The following is a 25,539-nucleotide window of genomic DNA, read 5'->3' on the forward strand; positions in this document are numbered from 1 at the left end:
TAGGTTAAAACCGATCATAATTTAATATTTAGGGGAATGTTGGTCATTTTCTTTGACATTGAAAGACACGCAACTTCAAGTCATTAATAAATGACTACATTAGTGTTTGAGCGGGACAATCAGATGACCGCGTGTGAAGACAATTGTCCTCAATTTGTCCGAAGATGAAGCGTCTAACTACACACTTAGTTAGACATGTCCTTTGCTTCTACATTCTGGAATCTAGGTAGAATAGTCGTTTATTAGACACATGAGTCTATTAGACGTAGGTGTCTAATCACACTTGTCTTATAGAAGTCTAAACGTATATTAGACGTAGACGTCTAATTACGCATGGACAACACGTATTAGACGTGTGTCTGGTTAGATGTTAGTGTCTAATCACGCAAGTCTTATAAACGTCTATTAGAGTTCGACATCTAACCACGTAGGTTTTAAACAAAGACATTTCACCTTAGAAGCACAAACTGTATAACAGACGAATGTCTAAGTACTTATAACCGACTAAATCTTTAGTCTAACCGATTAAAGCTTTAGTCTGCGTTCATTTGTTTAAAAAAATTAAACATTAAATTTTCACCTCAATTTATGCATATTTACCGAATGAATAAATAAATGTTTTGAGGTCCTTAAGACCAAAAATATTTTTGTGGAAGAAACACTTAGTCTGTGGAAATGGAAAATGTGCCACTTGTTGATCTTCTGGAGCATGATCTCAAAAGAGTGAGCTCCACTTTTCCTCCATACAGCCACCCTCTATTACCTACACGAAAATGTCTTTACATATTTTGGTACCCACATTCACTTGGGTCCTCAATCAATCAGTCCCTTAGGCATCCATATTTGAATTATCTTGATGAATTTCCCATTTTGTGTAGTGATAAGTGCGAATGATTTATGCTTAGTAGATGTCTTTATACTAACCGCTGATCACTTAACTTTAGAGGATGGTTTTTGTTTAAAACTCATTCACTTCTTTTCAGGTATTGGTATGCCAGATTTGTTGGTTGCTTCTAACCTAGGTTTCAGTCAGCTAATAGTTGGCGAAACATAAGTTATCTCATCCTTTAAAGTTATATCATCACAACTTAGATTAGTTCCAATATTAGTTCAACTCCCTTTGACAAAGCTTATTGGTTTAAACTTGTTATTCACTGAGTTTAATTTCTTAAAGGACTTGTCTGAGTCATCGCTATCAAATCCTAGATCGGATTTGCATCTAGCATGCCTCAATAGACTAATCTAATATTTGACAACTTCTCTAAACCTTGTCCAAGAACTAACAATATAGGTTAAATGTTGGTTTTCAAAAGAAAGAGTTTGAATCTTTTCCTTGAGCATCTCATTCTTAGATGAGAGCTCATTCATGTTTTCAAAAACTTTTGGCTCAGATTTTTGAGAAAAGGTTGGTAAATCATTTTCATATTTTGACCTTATTTCGTTTTGATATTTTAATTGCTTTTTATACTCCGAGACCATGTCATTTAGTGCATCCACTAATTCATCCCGTGAAAAGTTTGCAGAAGAGGAATCAGATACCTTAGATTCCTATGAATCTTCCTCTTCTTTTACCATGAACCAAGCAAACTCTTCATCATCACTATAGCTGGATGATGAATAGTCTGAGTCGTTTTGCATCCACTTGGCCTTGTTGTTAGCCTCCATGAGGACCTTCAACACATTTTCATTATATTTCCTTTTCTCATCACGCTTTGGCTTCCTGCACTCCGACTTGTAATGACCTAAAATACCATAGTTAAAACACTTAACGTTAGCTTTCTCATCATTGATATTATTTGAAGATCTTGAATTAGGGTTGCTCTTCTTCATGTATTTCCCGAATTTCTTCACGAGGAGAGCCATTGCGTCGCTGCTGAGCATACGTCTTTTCTTCGGTGGCAACTGGTGACTCCTCTTCATTCCTAGAGTTCAACTCGAACTTATAAGCTTTCAGATCGGCAAGAAAGTTGAAGAGCTTCATCTTATTGAGGTCCTTGAACTCCCTCATCGTCATAGTCTTGATGTCCCACTCCTTTGGAAAAGCTCGCATGACCCACCTTTATAGCAATCTCTCTATTGCTGTAGGTCTTTCCTAGAATATATAAGGTGGTGACAATCTTACTGAATCTTGCACCAAACTCAGTCATCGTCTCTCCAGGACGCACCTTTATCAAACTTTTGGGTGGCAACCGTAATCTTGTTCTCTTTGGTTTGCGCATTGCCTTCACAGAGTTGAGTGAGTCTGTCCCAAATTTCTTTGGCAAATTCGCAAGATATGATGTAGTTGAATGTGTTATCGTCAAGGGATCTGTAAAAGATGTCCATGGCCAAGTTGTCAAAGTTGTTCTTCCTCTTATCTTCACTTGTCCATTCTGATTTGTCTTTCTCGATCTTGATAGGTCCTTCAGTGACAACACTGCACATGTCATCGTGCAAGGAAGCAAAATGGGCACGGACTCTCTTCTTCCACACCATGTAGTTTTCTTTCGAAAACATGGGAATCATGGAGGAGCTATATTTTTTCGACATGATTCAGGTTCTTTAGAGGCTTGAGAATAGAAAAAAGGACATTGATACTAATTGTTAGGATTGGTGGTACCAATAGAGACAGTGCTCTGGCTATTGATAACAACTCATGATAAATTATTCGATTTTAAATCTATTAGAATTTAAAATATGTTTTTATTCTTCGAAAATCCTTCGAACTCTTTAAACGGTTTCAAGGGCGGAAGTGTTCGTCGGATTTGAAGCTTTGAACCGATGAAAGATGAAAGACTAAAAGTAAAGAACACAACAGATTGTTTATGCATGTTCGGAGTAAATTCTCCTACGTCACCCCTTCTTCCACAACCGAAATGATTCACTAAACTCTTTGAATCAAATACAGTTTATTGATCTAGCTAAACACTTTGTTTAACAGAACAACCTCTATTCAACTTACAATATTAAGAACAATATTATCTCATCTAGACAGTTTTGATTCTTTCTCTCTTGAATTTAGAAGATGATAAAAAATAGTAAGTGCAAGAGTAAGCTAGTAAGATTGATAATTTGTGAGTAGAGTAACCGGTGATTCGGTCGTTGTCCTTGAACATCTATTTATAGTAGAAGGACACCAACGGTCGAATCTTCATCATGGACACGTGGCAAGTGTCCATTGGAAGGTCGCCCAAAGGACAAGAGTACAACATATTCTAAGCAAATGGATCATGGTCGTACCGAACAGGTGGTGTGCCGAATATCATTTCTGATATTGTCTTATACTGGACAAACCGTTGGAAGGACATTTGTGTATGTGGTGTTCTTTTATTGGATGCAATTAGCTGGCTCATCAAACTGCACAGGAGTGAGTAGAGTAGAGTAGCAAACAACTAGTTAATCGTGGGTAGATGTATACTAACTTCAAACGAATGCTGAAGAGAGGCATTAAACGTGCTCCATTAGACTACCTAGTCCAAGGGAGTTAGACGTCACCGTCTAATAGCGTGTTCCATTAGACTACACGTTTAATGGAGTTAGATAGAAACGTATAACTACGCATCCCTTCATAATTGTCTGAAGGAGTTAGACGCCAGCGTCTAACTACGTTACCCATTAGACTACCTAGTCTAATGGAGTTAAACGTCAACGTCTAACTACGTATCTGTTAGACTGTACGTCAAACTACGTATCTGTTAGACTGCAATGTCTAACTATATATATGTTAGACTACAATATCTAACTACGTATTTGTTAGACTACACGTCTAACTACGTATTTGTTAGACTGCAACGTCTAACTACGTATCTGTTAGACTACACGTCTAACTACAAATCACTTCAGCCTCGTCTGAAGGAGTTAGACGCCAGCGTCTAACTACGTATCTATTTGACTGCAACGTCTAACTATGTATCGATTAGACTGTACGTCTAACTACGTCATACGTCTAATTAGCTTGTTTAGACCACGTCTAAGTTAGCAAAGTCTGATGCACCTGTACAGAAACAATTAGACAGCTTAGCTTCATTCATATTTAAATATCATCAAAACTTAGTTGTTTAATATTTCGTATTTTTTGTTAATTAATTCTTTACTTAGTTTTTCAAAACAATTTCTTCTAAGTTAATTAACTCTTCACTTAATTCTTCCCAACACGTATCTAGTATTCACCTTCAAACACAATTAAATATATAAACCAAAATCTTAGTAAAATTTCTTATTTTATAAAAGTTTTAATTTTATCTTTTTAAAATAATTTGAATTTCAATATATTACATTACAGGAGGAGTCGACTATTTTGTTTGATTCTTAGAAACCATCTATTATCCAATCCAAATCAGCCTTATAGCTTGTTTAATGATGTAGTTTGTTTTTTGAAAAAACAAATCTTATTTGATGAATAAGTGAGAACTTAGGAATTAAATAGATAAAATATCCTTTATACTGAGGGACTTTAATTGAATAAAAACAATTTGATATTTGTGTTGTTAATTCATGATGATGGGATAAAGGATTAGATCCTTCATCAAACAAAGCCTTGGATTAAATTCAAATAACTCGTAATCAAATAAGGAATTTATGAGTTTAAGGATCTAAAAAATAATAATTAAAGATAATGAATACTTATATCAATGACACTATCTGAAATTTATTTTGAAAACTTGGTGGGGGAGGTCATCACTCTTCATGAAAACCTTCATGCACGTGGCCTATCATTTTTGTTTTTACTTTCCCATTTTGTCTATTTTTATATTTTTGATATCATTCGTTGTTTAGTTGTTCTTAAACGAATTCCAATTTTAATTTAACATAAACATTTTTCAAAAAAACAAAATATTTATTACTTACATCTGCTTCAATATTTCCAAGAATCATGGGACCCTCTTATGATAAGGTTTATATTCTTCCACCTAACAATGGAAATTTTTATAAGTGTTTGTAGGATCAAATGCGATAAAGTAGGCGATGATCCGATAAAAAATATAAATTTTAAATCGTTGATTAGTCAATTTGATCGATCTTGTTTAAACAGTTAGAAGATCGATATGATCTATTAAATGATTTATTAATTAGATTAAAATATAAATATATATATATATAACAAAAAGTACTAATTGTCATTTATATGAACAAATAAGATTATGAATAAGTTCTGATAATAAAATTTATAAACAATATGTATAATATATATCAATGATGTCATTAATAAAGTTCACTAGTATAATTTGTAAAAGAACACTTATAAATAAGATTATATAATATTTATATAGAAAATGCTATAATTATAAGATATACTAAATTAAAAAATGTGTTATTTAAAACATAACTACATTAAAAAAAATTAAAAACTAAACATTGCACTATGGGTCAATCTACAATTGAGATTAAATTTTCTACTAGTATTAATAATACTTAATATTCTTAATAGTTTTCAAATAAGCCTTCACAACATTCACAGTGTTGTCTCATTTTTTATATTTTAAATATGTGTTGGAACATAATATTTATAATACATTATTCGTGAATGTCCTTTTAAGGTTCAATTATTGTTCATGTCTTATTTAAATATTTGGTCGATTTTAGCAGTTTTAATGACACTAACTCGATCAACCAAACAATTGTGATCGAATTGATAAAAATAAAAATGTAATGAATATGATTTAACCGTTTGATTTGATATTCAATTTAATTTTAATGATTTCGATTCATTTTGAACGATTGAATCAGTTTGAGAACTTTATATATGCTAAAATGCTATTAGGTCTGAGACTAAGATAATTTAGTTATTTGATGGTTTGTTTAATGATAATTATAGTTTAAACAATTTTCAATATTATTGTTGTTTTATTATTCTCAATCAATATTTACATTTGAATGTATATTAACATAAGTAGATATTGTCATCTTGAACTGAACATTTGGCCCGACCCATTCGTGCTAGAGATTTTTCATCCCGATCCATTCGTGATGATTACTTTTCTTGTCTTGGCACGATACAAATTATTTATTAGTAATTTTAAAATTTAGGTCAATTAAAAAAAGTATAAACTTAATATTTTACGAATATATTAACGAAAAATGATAAGCTTACATTTTTTTAATTTATCAACTTATTAATATTTTTCACGAAAAATTCATTTTAATTTATCAATATCCCTATAATTTTGAACAATATCACAAATATTAACCATTTTCCTTTGTCTCATTGGAATGATTTGAATGGATAAACCTAATAAACAAAGTATATAACCTAAATGTGTGATTTCAAATGATAAAATATGCTTACTTAATTTCTCAATATTTGTTAATGAGTTAACATTAGGGATGCATAAAAAATACCTACTTAGTTATACTCTCATTACATTTTGTCACAAATTTTAGAATTTCTCTTATACAATTATCAAATACAAATTTCTGAATTTCCTTATACAATTATCAAATACAAATAATCTGATATGTGATTTTGAATCCAAAATTTCCTATTTAACCATTTTAAGTCTATACCTATGTTTATTAATTTTAATTCCAATTTTCATGAGTAAATTAGTTTTTAACCTTTGCTAGTCTATAAAAATGTTGGATTGTCAAAAAAAAAAATTTATTTTATGATAGAAATTTTAAATTTTAGTTTTGTTTAACATTTATGTACTCATACTGAATTAATTTTTTGTTTAAGTAAATATATTTTGTCTGTATTAACAATATAATACGATATCGTACCAAAATTAAGGTATACGAAAATTAAGTTACGGTAGAAATATGAATATTCTTATACCAAAACTTTCGATACAATATAAGATATGAATAAAAATTTATGATAAATCGTACTGACATATTTCCTAGTTAAATTTGCTGTTGTAAATGGACATCCTCCTTCAAGGATATTTCAGATGAGATCACCTAGCAAGAGTGAACTTGCACAATTGAGAACAAATGATTGATTACTCATCAATAACATAATATTTTTGTATAGTTTATGTTAGGATAAGGTGTTTAATTTCTAAAAAAATAATTACTAATTGATAATTGAAATTAGAATGCTTTAACAACAATAAGTTCATCATACAAAAAAATTATGTTTTCTTTCAAAAGCTTATATATATATATATATATATATATATATATATATATATATATATATATATATATATATATATATATATATATATATATGAAATCAATTGATAATACATGCATTATGCAATTTATAATTCCTAACAAAAACATTGCTGACCTTCGTTACAAATATGTCAATCCAATAATTGGTTAAAAAACATTACTTTTGTTTTATTTTCATTTGAATGTGTAGGTATATATAATAGACCTTGTAATCTATAGTTCTATATTTGGCCTAACATGGAATGCTAGAGAATTTTCTTTCCCAGTCTTGCACGCTATTCTCATTTTGTGACGGAGACCTTCCTTGCGTAGGCACATATTGATTATTGTTTTTTTTTCACAGTTCAGATCAATCCAAAATATTACAAACTTAAAGTTTATTTTTAATTTATTAACTAAAAAAATGATTTTATACTTGCGGATCAATCAATTAAATCCTAAACTTAAAACATTTTTTTTTAAATGTATCAACTTATAATTAATTTTCACAATTCCAAAATTAGTCATTTTCATTTATCAATATCTCAATAATTTAAAACAAGTTCACAAACATCAAATATTTTTTTCTTTGTCTTCTAAGAATGATTTAAATGGATAAAGCACTTTATAATAGAAATTTAAGTAACAAAACATATAGCCTAAATTTGTGATTTCAAATGATAAAAATGAGAAATAGTTACTCTATTTCTGAGTTTTTTTATGTGTATGTAGTTAGTTACTATTTGATTTTTTTTATTAATTTCAGACTTTCTCTTACGAATTACAATTCTCTCGATTTATTTCCTATAAGCGGTTTTTTTCTCAAGTTTGATCAGGGGTGAAACATATGATTATTCTTGCACATAGTCTCTGCCCCAAAACATAATTAAATATATAAACCAAAATTCTTTTATATTTTCATATTTTATAAAACTTGTAAGTTTATCTTTTTATTATAATTTAAATTTTTAATATAATACCATATGAGTTATATAGAAACATCTTTTTATAAAACTTTATATTAGAGAACATGATAATTATAGTCCCTCATAAATTCCTGATCATTTTATACCTGAATCTTAATGAATGTAGGATTTATAAAATTTATTTGTAATATCATAAATATAATTTTAATTTCTAACCATCATGAACACATTTCAGCCAATTTAATTGTATTTCATAAAATAATTACAATTACATTCCTGAATCATATACTTTAAAACAAAACTACTTTATAACTTTATTGATTATTTTTGTCAGACTTGAAAAGATCTATTCAAGCCAAACTCAGATTTCCTCCTTTCATATTAAGTACAGAAAGAAACATAATGAATCCAAAATTTTTTGTTTAACAGTTTGAAGTCTATATTTATGTTTATTCATTTTAAGTCCAATTTTTGTGAGTAAATTTAGTTTTTAACCTTTACTAGTATGTAAAAATGTTGGATTCTTAAAAATAATATTTTATTTTATGATATAAATTTTAAATTTTAGTTTGGTCTAATGTTTATGTTCACGTACTGAATTAATTTTTTTTTTGTTTAAACAAATATATTTTATCAGTATTAATAATATAATACGATACCGTACCCCAAAATTAAGGTATACGAAAATTAAGTTACGGTAGAAATATGAACTTTCTTATACCAAAATTACAATAAACCGTACAGACTTATTTCCTAGTTAAATTTGCTAAAGTTGTAAATGAACATCCTCCTTAAATTTGAATTTGATCATGTTGTAAATGGACATCCTTCTTCAAGAATATTTCAGATGAGATTACCTAACAAGAATGAACTTTTCAGATGAGATCACCTAGCAAGAATACACTTGCACAATTGAGCACAAATGATTGAATACTCAATAATAAAATATATTTGTATAGTTTATGTTTGGCTAAGGTGTTTAATTTCTAAAATCTTACATATATACATGAATCTCATTGAATGTATGATATATGTGTCTTATTATAAAATTTATTTGTAATATCATAAATATAATTTTAATATCTAACCAACAAGAACACATTTCAGCCAATTTAATTTTATTTCATCAAATAATTACAATTACATTCATGAATCATATACATTAAAACAAAACTACATTTATAACTTTATTGGTTATTTTTGTCCGATTTGAAAAGATTTATTCAAGCAAAACTCAGATTTCCTCCTTTCATATTAAGGATAGTAAAAAACATGATGAATCCTAATCTCCTAAAACTAGCCTTGTCTAATAACACAAATTTTTAAAAGGTTAAAAACATAACTAAGTAACAATTGTTGGGGGGCATGAAGAAGGAAGTGTTTCTTATATGCAACTGTTGGAGCACGGTGATAAAGACAACACAACACGTAAACCCTTAGTTTATATATAGACGCAAAAATATAGGCCAATGTCTTTTTTTTTAAGTAAATTAGTAGTAAGTATAAAATATATTTATTTTGTTTAACAATTATTTATTAATTATTCAATATTATATTAAACGAAAAATAATTATTTTATCTCAATTAGTAAAAAATAAAAGTTAAATATATTAGTCTTTTTTAAATTATCATAATACTTTCAAATTAATTATTTTCTAAACGATTAAAATTATAAATTAAATATACTTGATATGTTTTTAATTTAATAGTAATAATATATCACAAAATTACTCTAAAATTAATTTGTAATAAAGTAATTATTATTTTTATGTTATTTTTGGAAAAGTAATTATTATTTTTTCAAATGATGTGATATATATATATATATATATATATATATATATATATATATATATATATATTATTTGATAATATATAATTATTGTTAATTTTTTATTTTATTTTTTTTACAAAATTAAAAAAAATAAATTAATATTTTATTAATTACTTATCTTCTTAAAATTTATTAAATTGATTTAAATTTAAATATTTTTCTTTAAGTGATTCAATCTACTTAAAACAGTTCAAATACTTTTAACTAATATTAAATTATATGTCAAAATAATACTTGAAATTAATATTTTATTTCAAAAATAATAAGTATTATTCCTAATAGTACATAAAAGTTATATAAAAAAAATATTACTATAAATTTAATTGAGATTGTGTGAATATATTTATAATTAAATTAAACATATACATAATTTAAATATTTTAAAAAATTACAATTATAATTTAAAAGAAATTATAATTATAAGTTTTTTTATCACAACATATCATATATGATAAAAATAATTTATTGTCTATTCGGTATTTCTTTTAAATAATTATAGTATTGTATTACTTGTATCATTCTTAATAAAATAAATTTTAATAAATGATATATATATATATATATATATTATGTTTTCTAGATTTATTTCTTCTCAATTTGTTTTTCTAATTAGTGCCTATTTTAATATATTTTTAATGAATTTTGAAATCAATAATAAATAAAAGTAAAAATACAGAATAAATATTGACCTAAACTAATAATACATAATATCATTTTCAAAATTTTGTTTCACAATTATCAATATCAACCAATTCCATTAAGTCAGAGCGAGTAATAAAACACACAAAATATCATAAATGAGACTCGTAGGTCGCTTAAAATATCAATTATATCAATAATAATTGGCTAAATAATATTTCACGTAATAGAGGTTTACCGTCATCAAAATACATAAACCTTCATAAATATTTCACCAATAGTAAAAATTCTCCAAGATATATAAATAAAGAAGAAAAGTCATTTGTCTAGCTATATTGTTACTTCTCCAACAAATTTATAATTTATTTTTTTTTCATCCAAAATTGATAAAAGTTCTACACTTTTATTAAAAAGGATAAATTTTATTCCTAATTGATTGTGTGTGCTCTCATCTCCCTTCTAAAAAACATGCATTCTTTAATTATATGTTTTATTTAGTATTAGTTCAAGTATAATTGTCGAAACACCAACACTATATTCATTGTTAGTGAATTATTTGTTGGTTGTGTTAATTTGCGACATGAAATGTATTAAAACTCGTGATGGTTTGAATTTATGATTTGTAGGTTTCATTAATTTATAAATATGGTGGAAAATGTAACTTCATAAGTATAGTGTCATTTAATTTCACATCCCATTTGTGAAATTTGATAAAGTTTGCACATATGAGAATTTCAATTTATTTCTGGAGCTTATTTTGTTTTTAGTTGGTATACTTTTGTTTACATCTAAAATCATCCATGTCGAGAAATTGACTCGTATCGCAATTAACCGCATATCTCACACTTAAATATTAAGAGGAATGGGAAACAAAAAATGGTAGGTTATGCTCAAATTTACTTCAAAAATGTCAAATAAATCGACTTGCTAAGAGACTTGCTCAGATTAAGATCTTCACTAAGATAATAGACCTAGAAAAACATGGTTATTTGAGAGTTGCTACCTAATTTAATCTTTGAGAAATTAAGAAAGAAATATATTTTGTAAAAAACCATCTTAAATTCGTTTCTTGTATTCGTGTGAAAAATGGTCTAAACACTATGACTCACACAAGTATCCTGATCTATTTTTAAACATTCAAAGTAGGTGTATATGTTGAGTTCTATGACAGTAAACTCAATGGAGTCAGTTATAATGACCTTGGTACGGTGAAATAATATGAAAGACACGCTCGTTTAGGATATCTATGATTAAATATAATGTTAGAAAATTTATATAATTTCATGCATGTCTATTGAGAGGACAAAAATGAGTAAAATATGAAATTATTCCAAAGTTCGATATTGATAGATTGAATGGTCAAATATAATATAAAAAACGTCGGTGTTTTTCTTGTTATATTTTGATGTCATAATACTTATGTATTCAAAAATTTTGGATGAATAGAGAAAATATTTCAAATGAATTTTAAAATCAAAATAATATCTAATATTGTTTAGAAAAATATTTTAAACCAATTCTATTTATTCCAGATTTTAGAAAATGGTTTGATGCGTTTAAAATAGAAAATGGAATAAACAATTAAAATATTTAAAAGAATCAGGTTTTAATTAGTTTGGGTCAGACAAGACGATTTAAGTAAATATGTTTTTTTATCAACGATATTATATGATACCGTACTGAAATTAAAGTATAAAAATATAAAGTTACGGTAAAGGTTTGAATTTTCTTCTACCGAAATAATTGATACAATATAAGATATGAATAAAAAATCACGGTAAATTGTACTAACTTATTCATAGTTAAATTTGCTCAGGTGGTAAATGAACATCCTCCTTAAAGTTGAATTTGATCATGTTATAAATGGACATTCTCCTCTATTCTTAAACATAATATATGTTTGTAGTTTATGTTAGGATAAAGAGTTTAATTACTAAATGATGATTGAAATCAGAATGCTTTAACAATAAGTTCATCATACATATAAAAAATGTATTTTCTTTCACAAGATTATATATATATACTATCAAATTATTATCCCCTCTTCTAAACTAGCGGCAACAAGAGGGATATCCCCAGCGTCCTTGAGAAGTATTGGATTCGAGCCCATTAAGCGATAAGTTATGTGTCTCGTTAAGTGTGTTTGCAGGCTATGTGCTTAATCCCTTGTGGTCACTTGTTTTTTTATACTAGTGAATTATGTAATATCGTTAATTCTTTAAGAAATTTAGTTATTCTTCATTACAAATATGTCCATCTCAACAATTGGTTAAAGTCATTTTTGTTGTGTTTTCATTTGAATGTGTAGGTAGGTATACATAAGGAGAGTTTGTCAACTATAGTTCTATTTTTTGGCCAACATGGAATGCCAACGTATTTTCTTTCCTAGTCTTGCATGCCATTCTCATGAGACCTTCCTTGTGTATGCATAGATTATTATTATTTTCTTTTCACAGTTCGGATTAATAAAAAAAATTAAAAATTTAAAGAATATTTTTATACTTGCGGATCAATCAATCAAATACTAAACTTAATTTATTTTAATTTATCAACTTAATATTCTTTTTTCACAATTCCAAAATGAATCATTTTCATTTATCAATATCTTTATAATTTATTATGTGATTTCAAATGATAAAAATGAGACATTTTTACTCTATTTCTTAGCATGTGTTTATGAGTTTGCTATAACAATGATTAAAATATATATAGTTAGTTACTATTTAATATTTTTACAAATCCCAAACTTTTCACTTACCAATTATAATTCACCTAGTTTATTTTAATAAAGTGAGTTTTCACCGCTTTGATCAGAGATGAGACATGATTATTTCTTTATCACGGCTAGACTCCGCCCCTAAAACGCAATAAAATTTATAAACCAAAATACTTTTTATTTTCATATTTTATAAAAAAAATAAGTTTTCCATTTTATAATAATTTTAATTTTCAATATAATACCGTATAAGTTATAAAGAAAAATCTTTATATAAAATTTTATATATTAGAGAATACAATAATTTCCGTCCTTTATAAATTCCTGGTCATTTTATACCTGAATTAGATTGAATATATGATATATTTTTTATGATAAAATTTATTTGCAATATCATAAATTTAATTTAAATTTATAACCATCAAGTACATATTTCAATTAATTTTATTTTATTTCATCAAATAATTACAATTACAATTACATTCATGAATCCTATACTTTAAAACAAAACTAATTTTACAACTTTATTGGTTATATTTGCAAGACTTGTAAAGATCTGATTCAAGCAAAATTCGGTTTTCCTCATTTTATATTAAGGAGAGTATGAACCATGATGAATCCTATGTTTCTAAAACTAGCCACGTCAAAGAACACAGCAATGGTAGGGCACAAAGAATTAGGCATTGTTGGTATACAACGGTAGTAGCACGGTGATAGTATGATAAGTATGATAGAGGTGGCTCAACACATAAACCATTAGTTCTATATATACCCTCCTCCACGAAAATATGGAATGTGTCATTTATAAATAAATTAGTTGTAGATATAAAATATATTTTTGTATAAAAATTATTTATTTATTATTCAATATTATAATAGACAAAAATTAATTATTTTATTACAATTAGTAAAAAAAAGTTATTATGTATTAGTTATTAATCCTTTTTTTTATTTTATTAATTTCAAATTAATTATTTTAAAAGAATTAAAATTATGTATTAAATATACTTTATATATTTTTAATTTAATATTAATAATATATCACAAGATTACTCTAAAATTAATTTGTAATAAAAGTGATTATTATTTTTTCTAAAGATATGATATGCATATATATGTCTATATAAATAAATATATCTACGTCTATATATAAATATATATTTCAATTAATTATATATATAATTCAATTAATTATTTATATAATTTATAATTTAAAAAAAATTATTTTCTATTCAGTATTTCGTGTAAATAGTAATAGTATTGTATTAGTTGTATAATTCTTAATAAAATAAATTTTAATAAATTGTAGATATATATTATGTTTTTTTGATTTATTTCTTCTCAAAAACATATTTGTTTTTATAATTTAGTGGCTATTTTACTCTAATATTTTTATTTTTATTTTTTTTGAATCAATAATTAATAAATGTAAAAAATACATAATTGATAATCACCTAAATTAACAATACAGAATATCATTTTCCAAATTTTCTGTCACATTTAAATATCTATCACAGTAATCAAACACACAAATTTGACAATGAAAAACTCTTTGCACAAGAACAAAAATAAAACTCGTAGGTCGCTAAAAATATTCATCATATCAATAATAATTGGTTACACAATATTCTCATATAACAGAAATTTACCATCATCAAAATACATAAACCTCATCAACATCATCATCTATAAAAAAAAATTAGTATATACAAAAATAGAACAATCTCACCGATAATGAAAATACTCCAAGATATCTAAAAAAAGATGAAAAGTCATTCTCTAACTAAATTGTTACTTCTCCAACCAATTCATAATTCATGTTTTGCTTCCAAAATTGATAAAAGTGATATTTTTCTTTTAAAAATTTATTCTTAATTGTGTATGTCCTTTCAGTTCCCCTATTAAAAAAAATATTCATTCATTAATCATGTTTTATTTATTATTAGTTCAAGTACAATGGTTGAACTCCAACACTATATTCATTATTAGTGGATTTTTGTTGGTTGGGTTAATTTGTGACATTAAATATATTAAAACTCGTGGTGAATTGAATTTATGATTTGTAGGATTTGTTAAGTTATAAATATGATGGAAATATGACTTCTTAATAATTAATTAATTTCACCTTTCATTTATGAATATTGTGGATTGATAAAGGTGGATGCATTGAAGAAGAATGTATTAGAGTAATTTAATCTGAATTTTAGAAACTCTTGGTGTTAAATAATGTTGGCATATGTGAGAGTTTTAATTTATTTTTGAGAAATAGTAACACCAAAAACTGTTTGAAGAGCTTATATTGTCTTTAGTTGCTATACTTTGGTATATATCTAAAATCGTCCATGTCGAGAAATCGACTTGTATCGCAATTAGCCTCGTACCTTACTCTCGAATATAGAGTGAATGAGTAACAAAAATGGTAGGTTATGCTCTGGTCAATCTTTTTTATATGATAGTACCTAGACCAACTTGCATATTTGAGAGTCGCATCTACTTTTATTAGAGAAACCAAAAAAGAACATGTTTAGCAATCCAATTAGACAAGCTACAACAAAGGCCTAAAACTTCTTTTTCCCCTTCTTTATAATTAAATGGGAAGCCAATTAGTTTGTGCAAAATAGCTTTCAAACAATCAAATAAACAAGACACCGAGATTTTACGTGGAAAACTCAATTAAGGTAAAAAACACATGACACTTAGGCCACTTAAACCATCCATTATATCTATGGGTATACAAATGTTGTCAAATACAAGTTTAGAGGTAATTTAATAAGAAACATTAAATAACCTCATCCAAACTTGTCATTATAACATATATCATCATTATCATCAAAGATGGCTAGAAAAAAACAGAGTCAAAGGAAAATTGTGTCTGGCCTAAAACAACTAATTAAAGAAGAACAAAATAAGGGATGATATTCTCACCTACACGAACTAAACTGGTCGATTGGTCGCGGGCTAGTCGAAGGTTGTTCGGAATCCTTCTTTAAAGAAAAGAGTGTTTAGGGAAGTGGGAGCAGAAATCTGAGAGAAAGTTACTTCTCTTCTTTTTTGTGGGTTAATTAATGAAATTCTCTAATGGACTTTATTTTTGGTCAAGCCCAAAACCATTTGAGTTGACCCCAACAATTATCCCTCTAAGCGCAACTTCGCGAGCGCCAATAAACGCGCTCTCTCCCGACAATCTTCAAACTTGTCCTTAGACAAGGACTTTGTAAACATATCTTCACCATTCTCACTTGTATGAATCTTCTCCAAGTTCAGCTGTTTTGCCTCAAGCACATCATGTATCCAATGTTATCTCAGGTAGATGTATTTGGATTGAGAAGCTGAATTCTTCGAGAGATGAATGACACTTTGACTGTCGCAAATTAAAGTGAATTTCTCTTGGTTTTGGCCCAATTTATGTAGGAACTTCTTCATCCACAACACCTTTTTACATGCCACGATAGTTGCAATATATTCAGGTTCTGTAGTAGACAAAGAAGCACATTTTTGTAACCTTGGCTTCCATGAAACAACACCGCCTATAAAGGTAACCAAAAAAACCTGATACGGTTTTTCTTGAATCTACATCACCCGCCATATCAAAATCTGTAAAACTTTTCAAAATAGGAGTATCACTTCCGATGCATAAACGTACTTTCGAAGAGCCTCAAAGATATCTAAGAATTCACTTAAACAACCAACCAATGTTCTTGTCCTAGGTTGAAGAGATATCAACTAACAACACCAACTGCGTGTGCTATGTCCGGTCTGGTACAGATCATGACATACATAAGACTACCAACTACGGAGGAATAAGGTACATTCTTCATCTCATCTTTCTATTTCTCACTTGTAGTACATTGTTTATAATCACCCCAAATCTGCCATTGCAGATTTTGTACTCCACCCTACACCACCTTCATAATATATGTTGACTTTTCATTCTCTCTCTTCATTTATTTTGACTTATCCTATAAAGTAACCATTTTTTGTGAAGATGATGTAGGGTGGAGCACCAAATCTGCAACAACAGATCTGAGCCTGTTTAAAATTCAACTTGAAATGACCTACAAGTAAAACTAAAACCGGTTTTACATTTTTCATTGAAAACCTCTCAAGTACCTTCTCATTGTACTTCTCCTGCGATAGTTAAAGTGTTCTGTTTTTCATATCACATGTGATTTCCATGCCTAGGATATGCTTCATTGAACCCAAATTCTTCATTTCAAAAGACTTGTTCAAATCCCTTTTGAGCTTTTCAATTTTGTAATATATTGCCCAACAAACAGTATATCTTCAACATAGAGCAGAAGAATAATATAATCATCAACGCCGTGTCTCTTGATGAAAACACAATGATAAGAAGCAGTCTTATTGTACCCATTTTCTTACATGAAGGGGTTAAATTTTATGTACCATTTTCTAGGCGCTTTCTTGAGCCCGTACAAGCTTTTCCTCAACCTGCAAAAAATATACTCTTTACCTTTAACTTTAAAACCCCCGCCTTGTTACATATAGATCTCTTCCTATAAGTCACTATGGAAAAATACAGTCTACACACCAAGTTGTTCAATATCTAAATCTTGACTAGCAACTAATACTAACACAACTTTGACGGATGACCTTTTCATAACCGGTAAGAAGTTCTCTTCAAAATCAATCTCTTTTTTCTAACCAAAGCCCTAAGCAACCAGTTTCACTTTGTATAGAGGTTGTGAGATATTCTCTTGATGCTTCAAATTGAATACCCACTTATTCTTCAAAGTCTTCCATCCTTTCGAAAGTTTCACCAAGTCATTAATGTCGTTCTTTTGCAAGGAATTTATCTCTTCTTGCATTGTCACCAACCACTTGTTCTTGTTTTCATGAGTCAATATTTCTTGATAAGTTTTTTAGGTCTCCCCCGCCAGTCAATATCACATACTCATTGGGAGGATACCTACTAAAAGTTTGTCGTTGTCTACTAGATCTTTTAATATGCTGATCATCAGGTGGCTTTAGAGAAGTATCATCATCTTGTTCAGCTTCCTCTTTTAGCTTATTATCAACTAGAGGAGTTCATAAACCTCCACTTGGGTATTTTCTACATCATTGTTTTGTGATTGTTGTGTATGAATCCTACCATTATCGGGAAATTCCTTCTCTGTAGACTATGGATTTTTTTTTTCTCAAAGTCTTCAATGGTCTGATCTTCAAAGAATACCACATCTCTACTTCTAATGATTTTTTTGTTAACTAGTTTCCAACATCGGTACCCAAATTCTCCGTGGCCATACCTAATAGGGATACATTATCTGATCTTTCTATCAAGTTTAGCTCTCTCATCTCGAGGAACATGAACAAACACTTTACAAACAAAAACTCTCAAGTGATCATAAGAGATGTCTTTACATCTCTAAACTCTTTATGGAATGTCATCATCTAAAGGAGTTGAGGGTGAAACATTTATCTGATCAACCATTGTCTTCATTGCCTCTCCCCAAAAGGATTTAGGAAACTTAACATGAGACAACATACACAAGATTCTCTCATTGATAGACTCGTTCATCCTCTCTACGAATCTATTATGTTGAGCTGTTTTTTGCATAGTATTCAAAAGCTTGATCCCATGACTTCTACAGTATTCCATAAATGGCCCTCTGTATTCGCCATCATTGTTCGAACGAACACATTTCAACTTCTTCCCAGTTTCTCTTTCAACTATAGGGTTAAACAACTTGTAGTAATCCAATGCTTGATCCTTAGTCTTCAAGCAATAGGCCCACACCTTCCTTGTTCAATCATTGATAAAAGTAATGTAATAATGAGCGCCACATAAAGTTAAGGAATCCATTGAACATATGTATATGTAGACCATATCTAGGATATTGGGCTCCTAGATGGAGATAAACTCTTGAAGAAACTCTATGTTGCTTAACAACTAAGAAATATGTGCATGTTTTCAAATCTGTGGACTTCAAGCCCTGAACATCAATTGTCTTCAAGAGAACTCGCATGCCATTCTGACTTAAGTAACCAAGTTGTTTATGCCAAAGCTGTGTTGAACAATCATTAATTGTATTTGCTTATCCCCTATAAGACTTTCATTACTTTAGCTACCACCAAACACCCCTAAGTTAGTTTCCATTCTCCTTCACCAAAGTGACTATGATAGCCCTCATCATAAAAAATGCCAGTGAAGATCAAATTCATTCGACTATTGGTATCATGTCGAATATTCTTCAAAAGTAGCTTACACGAAGTGTTAGTATCCAAACAAACATCTCATTTTCCAACAATCATATATGTAATATGGTTTTCCAGCATCAGTGAACCAAACTGTTCACAAGTGTATGAAGTATAAATATCACAACGATTGGTGACATGATAAGAAGCACCCGAGTCTACCACCCATTGTGTATCTTTAGAAACAAGGTTGATATTATTATTGTCTTAAACAATATTGATGTCGTTACCATCCACAAATGCAACCTTACTACTTCCAACTTGCTTATTCTCTTTTTGTTCCCACTTGAAATATTTGTTTTGATACTTCTTGTGTCTTGGCTTACTACAATGATAACATGTAATCTCTTTTCTCGAGCTGGATGTTCTCAGGGTCCTATCTAAACTTCAACTGTGATTCTTTGGAGTTTTAATTTTACTTTTACCCCTTCTCTCGGTCACGAACACCTACTTGGAGTCGAGAAGACTTGATCTTTTCTTCTAGTCTTTTCATTCAACACTCTTCATTTAATCATTTTCAAAGTGATATTACCTTATGGAACAAAATTGGTAATTAAAACACTTGTGGCTCCCAACTATCAGGAAAGGAGTTAATCAAACACATAGCATGAAACTCATCATCAAATTTCATTCATATCACAGCCAACTCATTTAGAATACCCTAAAAAGTATTTAGATGCTCGGACATAGAAGACCCATCTTGATATTTCAATAAGAAAAGCTTTATAAATAGAAATGCTCTATTTTGAGTGTTGTTCTTCTCATACAACTCACTCAAAATAGTCCACACTTTATAAGAATTGACCTCAATAGCCGCATGCTAATACACGTTATTGTCAACCCATTGTCTGATCTTACCAATTGCCTTTCTATTCAGCTTCTTCCAATCTGAATCTGACATAGCCTCTAGTTTTCCTTTATCACCCAAGATAGTGTCTTCATATTCATAATTAAACAATAAGTCTATCATCCGTGACTTCTAGATTATATAGTTGGTAGCTGTGAGTTTGATCATCGTGTCATTACTACTCAATGATTCTTCTATTTGAATTATACAAAAATCACCACTAAACGAACTCAGCTCTAATATCACTTGTTAGAGAAAGCGAATAAAAGTACCTGGTCGATTGGTCGGAAGCTGATCGGAATTCTTCTCTAGATAAGAGGGAGCAGAGATATGAGAGAAAGTTATTTCTCTTTTTATTGTGTTAATTAATGACATGCCCTAATGGACTTTATTTTTGGTCAAGCCCAAAATTATTTAGTTGACCCCAACAACTTTACTCTTTGAAAAAATAATAAATGAATTTTTTTTTTAAATAATTTTACATTTAGTATTTGGTTGCATGTGCGATATGGTCTCGGCACTATGACTCACACGTCCATCTAAATAGAAAATCTCTACTCTGAAACAATTGATCTTTTAAAATATGAAATTTATTATCAGGGGCATTGTATTTGAGACCTTGCGCCCTCCCCACTCCGGCCGGGAGTGAGGACTATTTAATAATTTAATACCGAGGTATACTTCTCTGTTTGTGAACCTATTTCTAGCCAACATCTAAAGAACATTATCTAATCTATTTTTCAACATTCAATTATGTGTGACTTGAGTTCTATGGATGCAAATTCAATGAAGTCAATTATGGTTACATTGCTACTGTCTAGATGCTTTATTAGGATATCCATGTTAAAATATAAGGCTAGAAAAATATTTAATGTCATACATGTCAGATGAAAGGACAAAATGAGTAAAATCTAAAATTATTCCAAAGTTCGATATTAATACATTGAATGGTAAAATAAAATATAAAAATTTCAATAAAAAAATCGTTATTTTTTTGTTGTCATAATCCTCAATTTTTTTGCTCAAATTATTTAGATATAGAGAAAATAATTCAAATAAATCTTAAAATCGAAATAATTTCTAATTTTGTTTAGAAATTTATTAACAATTTTCTATTTTTTTCATATTTTAAAAAAAAAAATTTAAGGCGTTTAAAATATTAAATGGAATAAATAATTAAAATATGAAAAAAAAAAAACAGAACTTAAATTAACAAGGAAGATGCCTAGAACGGGTGAGGGGTTCAAATCCCCGGACTCATTTTTTTTTTTACTAAAGGAAAACTTTTCCAAGTTACCATTTCAATTATTTAGACTCCCATATTTTCTTTTGGGTGTTCAGGCGGGCATTCAAGGGTGAATCCAATATTTTTTCCCTATTATAAGTATTACATTATTACGGGTAACAAATGAGTATATTCTAAATCCAAACAATTCAAGTTGTAAAATGCAAAAGAAAAAATTCAATACCATCGGTTGTATTGATGAGGAAATGAAAATTTTATGTAATGCAAAGTATTAAGATGAAAATGAAAGATGAACCTCAAGTTGTTATTGAGGAAACTCAAGAGGAAGACACCGATAATTTTAAAGCTGAAATAGAGAATTCTAAAGCCGATAAAGAAGATTCCAAAACCGATGACGAGTCTGAAGCTGAAGATAAGGAAGACAAGAATACAAATATTCAAATTGAAGATAACAAAAATAAAAGTCTAAAATTCTCATAAACAATTCTTTCTATCAAATCATAATGGGCTCGTACAAAGAGAGAATTCAAAATGAGAAAAAATAATACTCATCACCCTCTTCAATACAATCTCATTTCATCGTTAAAGGAAGAGGAAGAGAAATGTGAAGGGGAAGGGGAAGAAGGTCTCTCAATGAAAATAGATGACATGCGAAAATTCCAGGCTGGGATGGTTAGGCTTGAATGTAGTCTTTTCTATTTATAATCTTTATTTTTTTAGAATGTAACTAATAAGTTTTATTAGGGACTTTTGAGTGTCATCCTTAATCATAGCTAGGGTTTGTCTAGATTTGATTTCAGACTCTCCCACTTTTGGGATTTTAATGAAATAATTTTAACTGTTCCCCCTCCCCCAATGAGTATATTAACCATATTAATCAAACTAATCCAAGAATACCCTTACTAAAATAAAATAAATATAAAAGATCTAAAAAGTGATGAAAATACCCAATTAAAATAACGAATTTATATATTTAAAATATTATCTCGTATTATTGAAAATGTAAAAATAAGACAAAATAAAATATATGAAATTTAACAAACTTTTACATATTATTTATGTTGCAAACTTTTATTTTTTGTGTTAATCTTATTTCTTTAAATCAAGATTATACACCAAAAATATATAGTTTTATTTTGATCAATATTCTATTTCCTTGCACCACCAATTCAAGATAACTCAACAAATCTGAATCTTAACTTGAATTCTCCAAAATTCCCCAAATGTATTAATCAATCCCTAGATATTATTTCTCCTCTATAATCTAGAGTTTCCCTATGACAACTTTGTTGGGTTTTGGACTCATATTTTATTAGAGTTTATATATTATAATTGGGCTTTAAACCTTTATTGGGCTTAGGAGTAATAGTTTAGTCTATTGGCTTTTATTATACTCCTATAAATAGAGACATTATAACATAGAATTACTTGTACCATTATTCAATGGAAAATCAATAGAATGAACGACTCCCCGAGGATGTAGTCATTGTTGGCCGAACCTCGTTATATCTTGTGTTCTTTATTATTCTTTATCACTTTATCTTTATATCTTCTTTTATCGTGTGTTTAGATTATAATTTTTTCTAAACAAGTGGTAACAGAGCATTTTTTTGAGAATATTTAACCTAATCTATTTGTGAAAATATGATTGAAACCCTAACGGTACGAACGACATAATCAGCACGATCAGCACGAACGGAAAAACAACACGAACGGTACAATATCAAGGTCACGGTTTCGCTTGTTCTGGTCGCGATTTCTAGTCGCTTGTCAATTCAAGACCATGTGCACAATCGGCACAATCGCCATGATCGACACAATCGGCACGAACGGCACGTTATCGAGTCTAATAACTAGGTCATTTATTCATCTGCAAAGCTTGGTTGGAAGGCTAGGGTTTCTAGTTTACCTTGTTCTGTAATAGTTAGGGTTTCTAGTGTATCATATTCTGTTATTGCTCTGTTTTGTTGTTGTGTTCTACTATTCATCAAAATAGGAAGAAAGAAAAGCAATAAGAATAAGGAAGTCAAAGAATTTGTGATGGAAGGTTTAAGGGAGGTAGCTGAAAAGAAAATTGATATGATTGCAGAAGAAATAATCTGGGAAAAACAGGAATGCAGCAAAAGTAAGGAATCAATTGTTGTTAAAAAATCTGAAGAAAGTGCTGCAGGAAAACAGGGGAAGAAAGAAGAAATTTGGAATGTTGTTATAATGAAAGAGTCAACCTGTTTGGTCTTAAAAATCAGATTACCAAACTTCAAATGCATGTTAAGAATGGTGAAATCACAATCAGTAAAAAGAAAGTTCAGCAAATAACAGTCCAACTCAATATTCATTATCTTGAAGACTGGAATTTACTAAAGAAAACTGAATACGAGGAAATAGTTAAATGGTCAGTTGATGTAATGAAGGAGCTGATGAAGGCTCCAAAAACCAAGACCTACACTATAAGGAGTAATTCAACACAGAAAGTCAACGAGTTATGGAAGAATAAAGCAGAAAAGAAATCTGAAGATCATGCCTACAAAAGAAAAATCTACTTGGGGGATATCCAAACAAAAGTAGAGGTACTCAACTCTCCTTTTGAATTCAAACTGCCTTCTAAAGTAGAGGAGAAATGTATTGAAAACTGGGAGTTTGTAGTAGTTGGAAACTTCATTGGAAAAATAGAGTATCATTCTCAACTACCAAAGAGGCTATAATTAAACACTAAGGAGAAAAGGGGTTTGAAAAAGTTTCTGCAAATATACATGATCTCTACTTCCCGCAGTTCAAAAATGGCTCAAATCTGAAAGAAAAATCATAGAGAAAGGGCATACTTACATAGGATCAAATTGCATGAAGTTGGAAAAGTGGTCAAAAGAGAAGAATCTACAAAGTAAACTAAAGGAAACAACCCATATTTGGTTCAAGATTTGGAACATTCTAGCCCACATGTACAATGCTGAAGCAATTAGTCATTTTGGAGGTACAATTGGCAAACCATTATATATGAACCCAATAACTGAAGGAGGAGAGCACTTTTCATTTGCTAGAATTAGCATTGAAGTGCATCCTAGGAGTGTCCTGCCAATAAAAATGGAAGTTGTTGACAGAATAGGAAAGCACAATGTCATGGAGATCTCTTATGAATGGAAACTAAAGAGGTGTGTTGTCTGTAATACTTTCCGGCACAATAAATGTAATAAAGCTAAAGAAGAAGACCAGAAAAGTCAGGAAACAGAGGAGGCCAAACTCAAAGATCAAACAGTTGTAGAAGAAAGCAAAAAGGATTATGGGGAAAAGGAAAACAATGAAGGAAAGAAAGTAAAAGGAATCAAGGTGAAGAGGAAAATAAAATTTTCTGTAATGCGAATGATCAAGATGAAATGGAAGATGAATCTCAAGTTGTTGTTGAGAAAACTTAAGAGAAAGACACCCAGAATTTCAATGTTGAACAGAGAATTCAAAAGCCGATAAAGAAGATTCCAAAACCGATGTGGAGTTTGAAGCTGAAGCCGAAGATAAGGAAGACAAAATACATAAATTCAAGTTGAAGATAACAAAGGTAAAAGCCCTGAAATTCTTAGAAACAATTCTTTCTATCAAATCAGAACGGGCTCGTACAAAGAGAGAATTCAAAATGAGAAACAACAATACACATCATCCTCTTCAATACAATCTCCTTATATCGTCAGAGGAAAGGGAATAGGAAGAGGAAGAGGAAGGGGAAGAAGGCCTCTCAATGAAGATAGATGACATGTGAAAATCCCAGGCTGGGATAGTTAGGTTTGAATGTAGTCTTTTCTGTTTGTAATCTCTGTTTTTTAGAATGTATGAATGCTACTAATCAGTTTTTTTAGGGTCATTTGATTGTCATCCTTAATCATAGCTAGGGTTTGTCTAGATTTGATTTCTAACCCTCCCACTTTTGGAATTTTAATGAAATGGTTTTAACCGTTTTCCAAAAAAAAAGTTGTTGGATATATGTGTGCTTTTGTTGAAGATTGTTAGTTATTTGAGAAAACGACATTGGTTGCAGAAGATTTATCCGTTGTGAAG

This window comes from Impatiens glandulifera, chromosome 1, assembly GCF_907164915.1.
Source record: "Impatiens glandulifera chromosome 1, dImpGla2.1, whole genome shotgun sequence".
In the NCBI taxonomy this organism is placed as follows: Eukaryota; Viridiplantae; Streptophyta; class Magnoliopsida; order Ericales; family Balsaminaceae; genus Impatiens; species Impatiens glandulifera.